The sequence below is a fragment of the Coenobita brevimanus genome, chromosome 46 (assembly GCF_032717465.1).
Source record: "Coenobita brevimanus isolate Jiangsu-jjx chromosome 46, ASM3271746v2, whole genome shotgun sequence".
Taxonomy (NCBI): Eukaryota; Metazoa; Arthropoda; class Malacostraca; order Decapoda; family Coenobitidae; genus Coenobita; species Coenobita brevimanus.
Genome location: NC_136999.1, coordinates 40474054 through 40491281, shown reverse-complemented (window position 1 = coordinate 40491281; position 17228 = coordinate 40474054). Strand labels below are relative to the sequence as shown.

The 17228-nt window shown below is 41.1% G+C and overlaps 1 pseudogene; it reads right to left on the bottom strand.

The window, feature by feature from the left end:
• Positions 1–1183: 1183 nt before the first annotated feature.
• LOC145398837 (5S ribosomal RNA) lies at positions 1184–1301 on the bottom strand (annotated as a pseudogene).
• Between the last annotated feature and the right edge of the window lie 15927 nt (positions 1302–17228).

Here is a 17228-nt window from a genome sequence, read left to right as displayed (position 1 = left end):
TATCACCTATAAAACTACAAATTTTCAATGAAAATTGTGGCAAACAGCCACTCACCTTGTTGAACCTGTAGGTTGATGCGGCACCACAGTTAATCCATCACAAATCGTTCATCCCTACTAACCTAACCTAACCTAACCTAATTCAGTCAAATTTAACTTTACCAAACTAGCCTGAATGATTTGGGGACGAATGAGTTTCAGCAGGTCTTTATTGACCCATTGCCCTCTGTAGGACTCAACCTGTCATCAACAAGCCTAACTTGAGTAACATGTTATTTTTGCATAATTTGGGAGACATGAAAACATAATACAAACTTTTGTAATATAAACAGTATTTCCAAAGAATATGGGTGTCATAAAACAGTTGAGATTTATGAATGATAATCCACCATAGAATTTTCATGTGTTAATGGGATCTCTCCCACAGTTTTTATTTAAATATTTAATGAATATTTGAAAATATTAATGATACATTACACTAAATGAATAATTTGACCATATTATATCTTGTTTTAATTATTGATCATCATATTGTAGGAATAACGGTATACATTTCATCTGTGTAGCAGTAGCTCTCAGAATGCAGTTATTAATTCATCCTGTCAAGTACAAGTCAGTTTTTGGTAAGGTCATTGTACATTATACTTTATTTAATTGCCCCATTGTAACGTTTATACTGTGCAGAAGTAGCCATATGGGCGTACATTTTCATGGTTTTTCTGATGTTCGGTATTTAGCCTATGTTTCTGCACATTTGTGGCTTTGCAAAAGTATGACAGTTATGACATTATTTCAGTCATGTCATGAATCATTATTGACAATTTTCTAGCCCTGTCTACCCACAAATTTGGTGACATGTAGAGGTGTATGGTAAGTAGGAGGACTACTGGGCCTTGAGAGCAGGCTGCGAAGCCTATGCCCTGAGTCGGACACATAAAAAAAAAAAAAAGTAGTAAAGTATTCCCATTTTCTGCCCAATAATTAAAGGGCGCATGATGAGGTTTCTTGTTTCATGGATGATGTGAGGGAGGGGGGGGGGATCAAGTATTAATATAGAATTCATTCATTCATTCATTCATTGCCAGACGCCATGTATCCCAGACGGGGTGGCCAAGGGCTTAGAGTAAATTGTTTTACAGGGAGGGGCACTAATCCTCCACCAACCCCACTTGACACGTAGGGATGCCAACAGCATCTGGTGTTCCCAGGCGGTCACCCATCCAAGTACTAACCAGACCCAACGTTGCTTAACTTCGCTGATCGGACGGGAAGCGGTGTACTATATAGAATTTACCAAAAAATTAGAATACCAAGCCTAATACTAAGCCTAATTGAAATGCTGCATAGCTAAGAGTTAGGCTATATGGCAGTACTGGTACTGGTAAAACACTTCTAAATCATATGGTCATATGGGTGTATGACCAAAAAATACTGTTTTTTATTCTGCACTTATGAACCTTCATTCCAGGAGGAGGATCCAGTGGTGCAGAGTAACTGACTTCCGTTGAAGAGGCAATGCTGGACCTAATTGTGAGTGAGGCTGTAGGAGGTATGGCAGGTGTTCAGGAAACGGAATATGTTGAAGAACCGGAACCTCTGTCAGGTGACCATTACTTTGCCATACTGTATACAGTACTGATATTGTTACCCATTGCATATTTATGTAACTTGAATGTGGTAAAAAAAAAATTAACAAAGGTATGTGGTAAAAAAAAGAAATTAATTGTAAGGTATCTTGTACCCATCGCCACCATAATTTATCCACCCCTATTTTACAGTCCCATAATAGATTTTAATACACTGATAGGTTGTAGTAAAAATTACTTATGCTGCTACTGTATCTTTAAACCAACAGAGTTCATGAGTGTAAAAATACCTAACCATTCCCTGACTGTGATTTCCTTAGCCAGCATTTTTCCCTAGGGTACTGTAAACCTTCAGCCAATAACCCTAAACAAAGCCAGTTTTGGGAGTGGGACAGTGTTTCAAACTTGACAGACATTGTTCTGATTATACCATAACATCCAACACATGCAAGCCTTGGGTGCCATTTTTCACTCTATAATAAAAATATATATATATATATATATATATATATATATATATATATATATATATATATATACACAGTATGATCTTGTGATGCCCTTGATTGCTCATTTAATTTATTGTTGTTTAAATGTATTCCTTCTTCATTGTCTCTCCAGTCCCTTACCATTCATGAAATATCATTGTAGGTTTGTCACCAACATTGTTTTTTTGAAACCATCAACATGTTTAGTGTAACAGTAGGGTATGTAGGCTTCAGGAAGTTACTGAGACATACTTTGCAGTTTTCAAATTTGATTTCTTATCAAACAGGACCCAGTGGTGAGCAGCTGCCAGTGGTTTGGCTTGGTGCGGATGCTGAGATCGTCAGCCCTGATGTCAAGGTAGAGCAAGAAGTTATGACACCTCCCTCAGAACATTCCTATGAATATTCTAGGCCATCAAGTAGACCAGAGACTTCCACCAGTGGCCCAACCCAACCACCTAGTCAACCCACCAGCTGAGCGCCTAGTCCAGCTCAGAGCAGAACTTCATTGGCTAGTGATATGCTCAAGGTGCAGACAGCCATCAAAGACTCTGTATCATCTATAAAACAGCATACTGCCAGTATGGACAATTCTTTAAAAAGTATTGCAGAGTCTCTAAGGAAAATTGCTTCAAGAACATGAAATGTATACACTATAAGTCAGTGTTTTCTTTACTGTTGTGTTTTGTTCATATATATATATATATATATATATATATATATATATATATATATATATATGCAGTTATTATCATTCAGTTATGGTCAGATTAAAATAGCAATGTTTTTGTTAACTACCTATTGTAGGATATAATATGTTTTGCAGTAATTACTTTCATTTCATGATACTGTATACAATGCTTCGTTCACATTATGTTGATATCCATCATGCTAAATATGGAAGAATCGTATTATTTTTTTCTAGTCCTACCAGATGTGATGTAAGGATGTCATTTATATAACCCAGTTATTCTAGTTTTCAGTTTGGTAAACATTGGTCACAAATCTCTCATTTAGCTATAAGTTAAGCCAATTATTCTAGTTTTCAGTTTGGCAAACATTGGTTACAAATATTTATCTCTTTTTCTCGTATTACATTCCAAAGTGTTACCTAAATCAAGTGCAGTGTTACTTTTTTGTATTTATTGTGATTTGTTCGTGGCCTTCCCTTGAAGACTGGGGAGGTACGAGGCAACTGAAAGTTGCATTTGGGTCTCAAGTCTTTCACTCCTCATTATCTTCTGCTGTTCTGTCCCCACTCTCATCATATTTCCTTGTTTCTTCTGACTTTATTTTCCCTTTACCACTATTCAAGGTGCTGACTAAGGGTGCTTTCTGGGAATGGCGCCGATATAGCCGAGCCGCTTCACTGCCTACTTCCAAGAATGACTCTCACCTCACTCCCCTTCCTTGGCAAGGGGGTTCGGTGGATTGCAGGAAGGGGGCAATTTCAATCTGCTTTCCACTGGGTTCACGTTGCAAAGAGTCATGTTTTGGCATTAATACAAATGCTAGTATGTGGCCATACCTGTTAGGATAAAAAGCCATAGATAGATAAATGAGTACACTGTATATAGCCTAAATCCGTAAATGTGAAGGAAAGCTATGTAAGTTTTGATACAAAGTGCCTGTATTTTTGTACACTTACCTAACCAAATTACATTAGTTTATAGTACATGAAAATTTTTTACTTCCTTTCTAATATATATCAATTAAGGATGAGTACAACAAATGAAAAGAAAAAAAAATTGTGGTGTTAATGTGCTAGAGCTCATGAAGAAGGATACCTTCAGATACATAGCTGGAGAGAATGCAAAAGTTAGGTGGAGAAGGTTGTTCAAATATTAATTCCTAGGTCATCATCTTACATGCCAAGGTGTTAATGATTCTACTGGAAAGAATCGTGCAGTTTGAATAGCCAAATAGGGAGTGTACTACACAGCCACCCCCATCTGGTTTACAATAGTAAAGTAGTTACAGAGTTTAATATGAACATACTTCCAACGGATTTGTACGGGTGAAAGAAAGTAATCAATATTTTTATACAAAATATCTTTAATTTTGTACACAAAATATATTTCATTACTATACATGATTTATTTCACTTCAAATCACTGAAGATGATATATTTCACTTACTTCATCCTTGATTTACATGAGCACAACAAAAGAAAATGCACGCGGTGTGGATGAGGATGTTAGAGAACCAAGAGATGATCTGGCCCTACTGAGAGAATAACTAAGAGAGTATGAGAGTTTGGTGGAGGGGAAGAGATGGTGTGGAGAGTTACATGAGGGATGGTGGGTGGACTACAGATGGGCAGGTATTTTTTCATCTACTCAAAGAATGACTGAACAATTGCCATCCTCCGTGCTTGACCAGGAGCAATAGCAACATGTTGATCTCTTCTACCTTAGTTAACAGCCTCCTTTGCATCATCAATGATTTCTGGTAGTGGATTTCTCTGTATACAAATGTTGTGAAGCAACATGCAGGTAATTATTATTTTAGAACATTTTGTTGGTTCATACTGCAATGACCCCCTGAACTATGCAAACATCTAAATCTTGACTTAAGTATACCAAAGGTGTTCTCAATGACTACAAAGGTTTTGGCGTGGCTGTCGTTGTATCTTCTCTCTGCAGGTGTTGCTGGGTGAGCAAATGGAGTCAGGAGGTGAGGCTCTAGGGGATAGCCACTGTCCCCTGTAAACCAATTAGAATGCATATTTCATAGGTGCAGTAAGATAATACTCAAAAATTTTATATCATCTGTTACAATCATTGCACTCACACTTTCCATCTCAGGATGAGGTGAGGAAGGAGGTAGAGAACAACAGCCATACCGGAATACCGGAATGCAATTAATTGATGTACAGTACATCAGAATGCAATTAACTGATGTACAGTCTAATACTATCTATCTATAGCCCGACGCCCTAATCCCGCAAAGGGTGGCCGCAGACAAAACGCCTCCAAGTCACTCTGTCACCCACCATTTGACTCACCCCCCCTCCCTCATATACCTCTCAACTCCATCCCTCCACCTCATCCTAGGTCTACCCCTCCCTCTCCCTCCCTCCACCTCACCTACATACACCCTCTTAGTCAGTCTTTCATTCTCCATTCTCTCCACATGTCCAAACCACCTCAGTGTATTTCTCCTAATCTTTTCAACCACTGTAAGGTATACTAAGAATATGAACCTTACAGAGAATTATCACGAGATGTGTCATGAGGAGGCTAACAAACATTGTGTAGCCTGTGGTTTGGATTATTTTTGTACTCATCTACCATTAGAATTATACCGTATACACAGGTTAAATACTAGCATGAACATAATATATTACATGTGAAAAGGTACTCCAGCACATCAATTTGTATTAGTGTGACTTCCATTGAAAAAAAAAAAAAAAAAAAAAAAAAAAAAGACAACGATTGGGTAGTACAATGATGATCTTTCTCAGACCTGACAAAAACATACCCCATATTTCCTAGGACAGGTTAAGTTAGTTGTGTTAGGTTTGGTTAGTAAACGTATAACTTATGGAAAATAACCAATCATAAACTGACTACTGTGACCCTTCAGGGAATATAAATTATGTAAAAAAAAACCTGGCGTATGACACAATGTGCAACCATGGCGAAAAAGTAAACAAATTGCTGCGCATTACATATTTAGAGCTGTACATGTTTTTTTGTTTTTTCCGGGTTTGTGATGGAAGATGTACTGACAAAAATTTGTGTTTGTGATAGCGTTTCACATATGTTATGAAAAATTCATCCATTCATTGCCAGACGCCATGTATCCCAAACGGGTATGAAAAATATAATGGGTAATTGTGGACTGACACTCCATGAATACCATAATTACTGATGCGAGAACACTTGTATTGAACTTATTCTAACATCACTGGAAATCAAGGGACATTATGGCAGCACCAGTTAATATCAATTACAGTAAATAATTAAGGTGGTTAATGATCTTATTATCTGTGTAAGTATAGATTACAGAGTCTACCTAATAACTTTCAAGTGATTTTGCACAACCTTTTAACCATTAGTTTATTTGCTGTTTAGGTTCAATTATTCAGAGCAATATGAATGGAACATTCAATAACGTTTGCATGTTTTACCCTACTGATCTAACTTTACGCAAAGAGATCATTTACTGAACTTACCCAGCAAAAAGTTGTCACCATAATCACCTCTTTCAAGTTTGTGACGCAGGTAAGAATTAGCCCAGATAAATGCATCATGAGTGCTGCCTGGGTACCGGGCATTACAATTAAGAATCATTTTGTTGCTGTCACACACCACTTGCACATTGAGAGAATGGAACCCTTTCCTGTTGACATATATGTGTTCATTTTGATCTGGAGCCTTAATGGGAATGTGGGTTCCATCCACTGCCCCTAGCACTTTGGGAAAATTGTTTACTCCGAAAAAAACCCTCTACTGTCTCTGTCCTCCTCCGCAGTCCACTGGGCATCTTTATTTCTCTCAGTCCTTTTCTGTAAAGAGCATCTGTCACACAAGATATCACTCTGGAGACACGCGACGGGTGAATTCCACAGGTATCTCCAATAACGCTTTGAAAACTCCCTCTGGTGTAGAACCTAAGGGTGGCAAACACTTGTGTGTGTGCAGGAATGGCATGGGAGCATCGTGTGGCCCTTCCAATGCGAGGCTCTAAGTTCTTCTATTAGCCGCATGATTTCGTTCCTGGGGAGGCGATACTGTGCCAATAAATGTTCATCACTTATGTTAAGGGGGTTCAGTGGGTCCCTGAACCTCTGTTCTCTTCGCAAGGCGCGGTCTAATTCATAGGCAACTACCAACTCCATCCTGGGTCTGAGATAAATAATAACAAAGGTTGGTTCCAGCGTGTTTAGTAGAGAATGTGTGTGTTATTTCCGGGTCACAATATGGTAAGGCCAGTGCGAGCTGGCCTTAGCAGCTGAGGCAGCCTTAACCTCCTGTGAGTGCTTTGTGCACCGGACTTAAGGCCGTGTCTGGCCTTAAGTCCGTTTGTGCATCCCTGCCCTGGAGTCACCCTTGCCCAGGTTCCCTGGTGGTTACCCACGTATACTCTCCCGCTACCTCTGGAGTCGCCAGTGGTGTTATCCCTGGCATCTGATTTCCCCTTGTTGGGCTCCATGGTGGGTGGAGGGGTGGGGGGAATGAAGGTTTTTGGTGTTATTAATGGCTCTGTTTTCAAATACACCCGTTGACGACATTGCATCTGCCTCTGGACACTCTTCGGACTGCACATCTCTCATTGCCACACTGGAACCGTTTCAGGCCCCTGGCGACTTCTCACCTCTGCCCCAGCTTTCAACTGGGGTTGGGAGGAGATCCCGTCTGGTAGGTTTGGCTCCAAGGTTTGGCCAAGATGATATGATCCAGGAAAAATTCGAGAAGTATCTAGTGTTGAAACCCTCTACAGATGGTTCAGTGCTGGATACAGACATCTTTGATTTACACCGTGGAATTGTTTCTGCATGTGGGCGCGAACCATTAATTTCTACCCAAGGGGATGGTAGCCTCCTAATTGAGGTTTCCTCCCTAGAAGAGAGCTCACGTCTCCAGACTCTGACCTCCGTTTCTGGTCATGGCATGTCCTGTATACCTCATGCCACCTTTAACCAGTGTAAGGGGGTCATTTACTCCCGGGACCTCCTGCGAGACCCTGAGTCACGGTTATTAGAAGAACTACGTTCTTATGGTGTTGTAAAGGTTGACCGGGTACAGAAGAAGATCGATTGTATTCTGACCCCAACTCTGACGCTGTTTCTGACCTTTGACTGCTTAACGTTGCCTGCTTCCATGAAACTTGCTTGGCTTCTTCTGCCTGTGAAGCCTTACGTTCTGAATCCAAAGCGGTGTTTCCACTGTCAGGGGTATGGACATGTTTGCAAATTTTGCCGACGTGCACTGGCTGGCCTTCCTGGTGTTTGTGTCTCCTGTGGCAAAATGAGTCATACCAATGATTGTCCAGGACCCCTTAAATGCTATCATTGCGGGGGTCCTCATGCTGTATCTTCTAAAAACTTCTCCTCGGTATTGCCCTGAAAAGGAGGTTTTGAGCATTCATGCACGTAAGAAGGTTTCCTTTCCAGAAGCGAAGAGGAGGGCCCAGACTCTCTTTTTTCAGCCTGGGGTTACTTATGCCTCTGTCCTTTCTGGGGCGCCTGTACATCGTTCTGTGTCCTAGAATTTGCCACGACCCTTTACAGTGACCACTTCCCCAACTACTGATTTGACGGATGTTAACCCTGGACTTACTAATCTGTGGGGGACTGATGCTTGTCCACCCACTACTCCAACTGTCTCTGCCTCCACTTCGGTGGCTGACAGTTCACGCACTTCTGTAGTGATGGCAGATGTACACATTAACGAGACTCATCCCCCCTTGTCCAGTATGCACGAGGCTCCTTCTGTACCCAGCAAACGTCACCGTAATTCGTCAGAGTTCTCAGAGCCTGAAAACCGGCCACCTAAGGTCTCTGTCGTCGAACCTAGTATCAACCTCTCTACTGTTCCCCCTGCCTCAGAGGCTGAAGGGTCTAGCCAAGTGGAAGCTGATGCTGGTGGTTTGCCTGTGGTCAGATCCCCACCTGGGGATGGTGTTCGAGAGACAGTTGGTGAGTCCGTTCTGAAAAATACAACGTCATCCTCACAGGGTTCTAATCCTGTTGACTCTCTTCCACTTCTGGAGCTTCTAATGGTGGCACTCGCTGTCTCACATCACCCAAGGCGGCCTCCAAGCCTCTTTTGAAGCGGACTGTTATTCCACCTCAAAGGAAGAGTGTAGTAAAACTTTCCTCTTCCTCGTCCTCACGTTTGCCCACCGATGTTCGACATAAAGCATGGGTTCCTGGTGCTGGGCAGTCTCTTCCCAAGGGACTTCCTAAGCATCAGTCCAAACCCGCTTGCTTGTCAGGAGGTGTACAGTCCCACACTTAATCATTTTCCCCTCCACTATGGGTTCTATTATCCAGTGGAATTGTCGGGGTTTACGTGCTAACTATGAGGAACTGTGTCATGTAGTTTCACAATTTACTACTCTACACATGTGTATCCAGGAGACCATGGTTGGTGATACTGCTCCTGCCGGTCTTTCTGGCATAATGCTTTTTATTCTGATCCTGTGCCAGGCCAGGGTCGTCATGGAGGTGCTGCTATCTTCCTTCGCCAGGATATTCCATATAGTCATCTGGATATTTCCAGTCCCTTGCAGGCAGTTGCTGTCCGGATGTTTTTACAACGGCAGTATACAGTTTGCAGTCTTTATCTACCTCCTAGTGCTACTGTTGAAAGGGCAGATCTGGAATGCCTTATTCATGGCCTTCCTTCTCCCTCTCTATTACTAGGAGATATGAATGGTCACCATCCATTAAGGGGAAACAGTGAGGCCAACCCTCGGTGTGTTATGCTGGCCTCTTTAGTGGAAGATGAAGCATTAGGCATTTTAAACTCCAATATAATGACTTATTTCCATAGCCAGACAGGAACTTTTACTGCCATTGATTTGTCCTTATGTTCAGCTGATGCTGTTTTAGATTTTAACTGGGATGTGTTGCCAGACCAGTATGCCAGCGATCATTTTCCGTTACTCTTAACTGCTAGTGCAGGTGGACCTCAGCCATGTCTTCCTTGCTGGCTTCTGGATAAGGCTGACTGGCCACGTTTCAGGGAATTAAGTTCCATTTCCCTTTCTGTCAATGAGTTTGGCTGTCTTCCTGAGGCTGTGTCATATTTCAGTACCGTGTTGCACTCAGCAGCCCTGTTATCTATTCCAAAAACAAAGGGTCAGTTTTCTAAACGTCCAGTGCCTTGGTGGAACTCTGAGTGCAGTTCCACAGTGACAGCCAAACGAGTCGCTTTCTCTCAACTTCGTTGTCACCGTGTGGATCCTCAGTATTTGGTGGAGTATCAGAAGGCACGAGCTCATATGAGACGGGTCTTAATGGAGGCCAGGAGTTCGTCCTGGAAGGGTTATGTTTCCTCCATAAATTCTAGGACTTCCATCACCCAGGTGTGGAACCTGGTAAAGAAAATTTCAGGAAAATTTACTGTTCCATCCCCTCCTGTTTTATCTGCAGCAGGTGGAACTGTGGCTGATCCATTTGCTGTTGCAGAGTTGTTTGCTGATCATTTTGCCAGTGTGTCACAGAAGGATGTAGGTACGCCTTCAGCTTGCCACCATCGGCGCCAAGAGTCTCGTGGTCTCAGTTTTGTCTCTACTGGGGAAGAGCCTTACAATGTTCCATTTTCAGTTTCTGAACTCCAGGTGGCTCTGTTGCAGTGCCATGATTCCTCTCCTGCTTACGATGATATTCCATATGCCTTTTTACGCCACCTGTCTGATGAGTCCCTGTTGTTTTTGCTTTCACTGTTTAATAAGATCTGGTGTTCTGGGGAGTTTCCAGCTTCTTGGGGTGTTGCTGTAGTTATACCCATCCCCAAACCAGGTAAGGACCACCTACAGGCGACGAGTTATTGGCTTATTTCTTTGATGTCTTGTATAGGTAAAGTTTTGGAAAAGATGGTCAATGTTAGGCTTGTGTGGTTTTTAGAGAGAGGTGACTTCTTATCCCCTGCCCAGTATGGTTTTCGAAAAATGCGATCAACCTCTGATGCACTACTGTCCTTGGAATCTTCTGTCTGTGAGGCTTTCTCCACTAACCAACACCAGGTCACGGTCTTCTTTGATCTGGAGAAGGCATATGACACTGTCTGGCGTCATGGTATTTTACTCTTTCTTCATGAGTTTGGTCTTCGTGGGCACTTGCTTATTTTTATCCCACAGTTTTTATCTAACCGGTTTTTAAGGGTCAGAGTGGGAGGAGGGCTTTCTAATGCCCATGAACTGGAAGATGGAGTACCACAAGGGAGTATCCTAAGTGTTACTCTGTTTGCTGTAGCCGTTAACAGTGTAATCAGTGTACTTCCTGTCTTGTAAGAGGATCATTATATGTCGATGACCTCTCAATTTCCTTCACCGCTTCTAGAATGTCTCTGATAGAGAGGAAGTTGCAGCTTGCTCTTACTAGAATTTCTGACTGGGCACAGTCTCTCGGTTTCTGATTTTCTTTAACAAAGACAGTGGCTATGCATTTTTGTCATCTTCGAGGGGTTCACCCAGACCCTGACTTGTATCTCTATGGTCGGAGAATATCCTGTGTGGAAGTGACGCGGTTTCTGTGTCTTTTGTTTGATAGACGACTAACCTGGGTTCCTCATATTCTTTCTGTTAAGGCGGCTTGTCTTGAAGCTTTGAGTCTTTTGAAGGTTTTAGCTCATACCTCTTGGGATGCAGATCGTCAGATCCTGCTCCTCTTGCATAGATCTCTTATTCTTCTTAAACTTGAATATGGATGTGAGGGTTACTCCTCTGCAACAGATGCCCATCTCCGGTTGTTAAATTCTGTGCATCATGCTGGTGTACGTCTGGCACCCGGGGCATTCGGATCATCCCCGATTCCAAGTTTGTTAGTGGAAGCTGGTGTACTCCCCTAGGATCTGTGATGCCAGTTGCTAATGATAAGGTGTTGGTATCGTCTTCACTGCATTCGAGACTCAATTTCTTGTGCCATCATCTCCCAGGATTCCCAATCTTCTGTTTATGACACCCATCCTAATTTCCTGAAACCATTTGGTTACAGGGTCTGGTGTGTTTTGTTAGCCCTCTCTGTCCCAAGATTGGCAATTTGTCTACATCGAATCCCAAGGGTGGGTTCTTGGCTACTCCCTCTTGTGACATTTTGTAGGTCCATTGTTGAAAAAAAGGACTCACTTCCCTCTAATGTGTCCCTCTCTCACTTTTTAGAATATGCCTCCATTCATGAGGGTTCTGTCCCCATCTATACTGACGGGACTAAGACTGATACTGGAGTAGGATTTTGTGTTGTCTTCCCCTCCTTTAGTAGGGGTGGTAGCCTTCCTGGCATTACTTTAGTGTATATGGCAGAACTGACTGCAATTTTATATGCTCTTAAAATCATTTTTCCTCTCCCCGAATCCGTTTTTGTGATTTTTATTGACTCACATAGTGCTCTGTCTGCACTGGAGTCTTTTAATGCATGCCATCCATTGATTTTATCAATTTTAGAGTGGCTTTTTCTTCTTGGCCGTCGTGGCCGCCATGTGAACTTCTGTTGGGTTCCTGCACATGTTGGTGTGGTGGGCAATGAGAGGGCAGATACTTTAGCTAAAGCTGCATCTTCTCAACAGCCCCCAACCGACTACCCAATTCCTGCTTCAGATGTAACACCTTACTTGCAGTACGCAGTTCGTACACTTTGGCAGAGACACTGGGATGTTGTTTCTCATAATAAAAGAAATCTTTCAGAGAGTGGTTCTGCCAAGAGTTCTTCCCTCCATGTCTCGGCGATTGGAGGTGGCTCTTGCTAGGCTTCGCATTGGGCACTCTCGGCTTACACATGGGTTCCTCATGGGTGGTAAGACGCATCCGTACTGTGATGACTGCCTTGTTCGCCTTACTGTTCATCACTTGCTGGTCGAGTGTCCGAGTCTGGGGGACCTGCGTCAGAGATTCCTTCATAGGCATGAGGGGGCAGATGGTGCCTACCGTTTGTCCTCGATGCTTAGTGAAGCCTCTAGCGATTTTAGTGATGTTTTTAGTTTTCTTCAGGAGGCAGGTCTCCTTCCACTTTTATAAGTAATTGATATTTTATAAATTATTCTTTTATTATTTTCAGTGTTTTATTCCTGCTAACAGATATTAACTTTATTATGAATATGCACTTTTTATTTTGCTGTCTCTTTCACTTTGTTTTCCTGCTGCATATGACCCTGGCAGTTGTGCTGCCAGATTTTAATTATTTTCAATCAATCAATCAATTATTCACCTAGAAAATCATGACATTGTTGGCGTCACAGAGACTTGGATTAACACATCTTACTGTGACTTTTTAGCAGAATACTCATTAATAGAGTACAACATTAATTTTCAGCTGTGAGCGACCACATTGAGCCGGTGGTGGTGTTTTACTATATGTGAGAACTAGTCTCCACCCCCTTGTTCTATCCAGACCCAGTATTACCAACATACAGTAATCCTTTATTTATCCAGACACAGCAGAGCCAAAGGCATTTCCGGGTAGTGACAACATCCAGATAATGAATACTGTTTCCCTACTATACCCAAACCCTACCTGTACCCAACCTTCAACCTATACCTAACCTATTTGTACAGTACCTGTGCTTATTTTGGCATTGTTGTCAGGTCAGTCTGTAATATTTAGACATCAAAACAAACACAGAAATATCCAGAGTAATGCTAAACACCAAGATAACCATGGAAAACAAAAACTGACAACCAAAAAACGGCCTACCTATGCACTACCGTATGAACAATACCCCTCCTAATTTTGGCACTGTTTTCAGGTCAATCTGCCATATTTAGACATCAAAACACACATAGGAATGTCCAAAGTAATGCTAAACACGAAACCATGAAAACAAAACATTGAAAACCAAACACACCCTACCTATAAACTACTGTATCTACAGTACTCTTCCTAATTACTGCATTGTTTTCGGGGCAATGTGCCATATTTAGACATCAATACACACATAGGAATATCCAAAATAGTGATAAACACCAAGAAAACAATGAAAAAAACACGGAAAGAAAAGAAAAAAACTACCTATATACTACTGTATTTACAGAAACCCTGTCATTTTTTTTTTTGCTGTTTTCAGGTCAATGTGCCAAATGTAGACATCATAACTCACGTAGAAATATCCAAAGTAATGCTGAACACCAAGAAAACAATTAAAAAAATGAAAAACAAGAAAATAAAAGCTCCCTATATTCTACTGTATGCACAATAACCCTCCCAATTTTTGCACTGTTTTCAGGTCAATCTGCTATATTTAGACATCAAAACCTATATAGGAATATCCAACGTAATGCTGAACACCAAGAAAACCATGGAAAAAAACACTGAAAACCAAAAAAACACCCTACACATACACTACTGAAGGTACAGTTCCGCTCTTACTTTTGCCACTGTTTTCCGGTCATTCTGCCATATTGAGACATCAGAACACACATAGGATTATCCAAATTAATATTGAACATAAATATAACAGTGCATAAACAACAAAAATCCACAAAAAACTGAAGAAGGTTTGAAAATCAGTTTTCTGTGATGATTGCTCCAGGGGCTCTCTCTCTCTCTCTCTCTCTCTCTCTCTCTCTCTATATATATATATATGCCGCCGGAAATTGGTTGTATTGATATAAATGATATACCATCATCTTTGCTTGTACTTTTCCTATAAGACAAGGTTATAAAAAGACATAAAACTAATAAGTAAAAGTACATATATGCAATGAGAACAAAGTGCTCAGGAGTAAAACCTGCCTTCATATAACTTCCCACCATCCTAGTGCAAAATTTTGCCAGCACCTTCTAAGAGTTAATCATGTGTCTAGATGGAGAAGTTCATAAGCTTTCTCATGGGTTTTGCGGAATTTCGATACGAGCAATACTAGTCGAATAAATCGCAAAAAAATTTAAAAACTCATGAATCAGCGTTATCACCACGGAGGAGTGTAGTGACAGAGCGAATGAGGGGGGAGCCAGGAGGGTATGGAGGCGGAATGGCAGGGGAGATAGACCCGAGGCTGTGGGCAGGATTTTCACCTTTCTGTCACTGGGTGGATGGGTGCTTTTACCATACATTTCCTCGTGGCTTGCAGTCTGTTAGACTCCCAGTGGCCAAGTGGAAATACAACTCCTGGTGACGGGGCGATTTTGTAAGTTTGGTAGAGAGGCGGAAGGCTGCTGTCACCAAACATGTACACGTGGCTTGTGGTCTGTGTTACAATCTCAGTGGCATATAGCAAAGACTTAGCCTGGTGGCCATACGACTTTTGACATTCGGTGGTGATGCATATGGACGTTTTGACACCATTTGTAGGTTAGAGTCATATTACTCCGGTGCTGGGGGTTCACTGGGAGTGATCAGATGAGCACGCAACTTTGTTCAATACAGGGGTGGATGGATATTTTAGCTCTGGTTGTGGGTTACAACTTACTTCCTGCTCACGCCTCGAGCCCAGTGGCCATGATACCAAGTGTTTGAACATGTTGGCTGGCTGGCTGAAGTTCTTGGGGACTTTAACGTCTGGATAATAGCAAGGAAATTCTGATAATGGTTTAATACAGCCAAGGTCCAGTGTCTGGATAATGAATACATCCGGATAAATGCAGGACTACTGTAGATACCAGTTACATTCAACTGAGTAATAAATCGCATAAAACAAATATATGTCTCATCTATCGTCCTCCAGCACAGTCAAGTGACACAGATTAAACACTTTATGATCATATTGTGGAAAATTTTTGTCTAGAGGATGATGTAATTTTTGGTGATTTTAATCTATCAGTAACAAAGTGGGGTGAACTGCTAGCTGCACACTCAGGACAAGAGCTTTATATGAATCTTCAAGAAAGCGCCCTTTACGAACACAAAGAATATCAACGAGGGGAAACAATATCCTAGACATCGTCTTAACTACAAATGATAACCTAGTTAACAACATTGAAAACAAACCTGAGTTTAGTTCCAGTGATCATCGAATTACTCAGTTTAATACTGCTGAAAAACTGAAACAGAGAGCAAAGAAAAGGTCCCAGAGTATCACAATTTCACCAGGCTCAGAGTGCTACTTAGGCCTACAACTACAGATTGGAATCAGATGACTGAAACCAGTGACATAAACCAAACATCGGAAAATTTCACCAAAAAAATTTACGATGTGGTAAAGTCATGTGTACCACTATGTAACAGGCGTTCAGCTAGTAATAGTAAACCAAACTGGTCGCTCTGCAAAATCAAAAGTAGATTAATAGCCAGAAAACATGCTTCCCATAATTATATAACTGCACAAAATGATGATAAATTAGAGTATGATATTCTACGCCGCATATTGAAAAGACTTTATCAGATGAAGCTAGAGAACACTGGAGATCCACATTGGTAATATGTGCAAATCAAATCTTACAGAATTTTTCAATTGCATTTGAAAGAAAAAGGTTATGACTACATCAATGGGCCCTGTAGAAATGAACAATGGCAAACACATAAAAAATGGGGTTGAAATGGTGAACATTCTTAATGATTACTTTCCATCTGTTTTTAGAGCAGAAAACACCACCATAAGCCTACTGTCGCCCATAAACCATGCAGATAACATCGTCCTCAGTGACTATACTATCCACAATAGCAATATCCTTTCAGCCATGAACAGTACAAACATAAACTAAATCCCTGACCCTGATAAAATCTCACCGAGAATTCTCAGAGAAACAAAAAATTAGTTACTGCTACCGTGCTCTGTCTTATTCAATAAATCGTGAAATATGGAAAAGTCCCATGCGAATGGAAACTAGCATATATAACACAAATTTTCAAAAAAGGAAATAAGTCATCCCAAGGAAATTACAGACCAATCAGCTTAACATCAGTAGTGTGCAAATTAATGGAAAATAGTTGATTATCTAGAAGTAAATAATATAATCAAAAACTCGCAGCATGGATTCTGACATCTTTGTTCATGCTTAGCTAACTTACTGGACTTCTTTCATGATGGTTACAAATCATATGACGACTCAAGGGCAGTAGATATAATTTACTTTGGCTTTCAGAAAGCATTTGACACAGTCCCTCATAAACGTTTCATAAGCAAAATAGAAGCCCGTGGAATAGAAGGAACACGCAGAAATGGTTACAAGACTGGCTTTCAGACTGAAAACAGCGAATTGCGATAAACAGAAAGGAATTCAAATGGCGTAATGTGATTAGTAGCGTTCCCCACGACTCAGTACTTGGACTGATACTTTTCATTTTCTACATGAACGACACAGATGTGGGTCTATATTGTAAAATATCCAAATTTGCAGACGATACTAAAATAACCAGCAAAGTAACTCCAAAGTAACAGTGACAGCAGTTACAAAATGACATCAATACTTTAGCAAGCTGGGTAGAAAAATGCCAAATGAAATTCAACATAGAAAAATGCAAAGTACTTCATGTTGGAAATAACAATGCCCATGTGAATTACAAAATGAATGATATCCAGTTATTAAGTACAGACAATGAAAAGGATC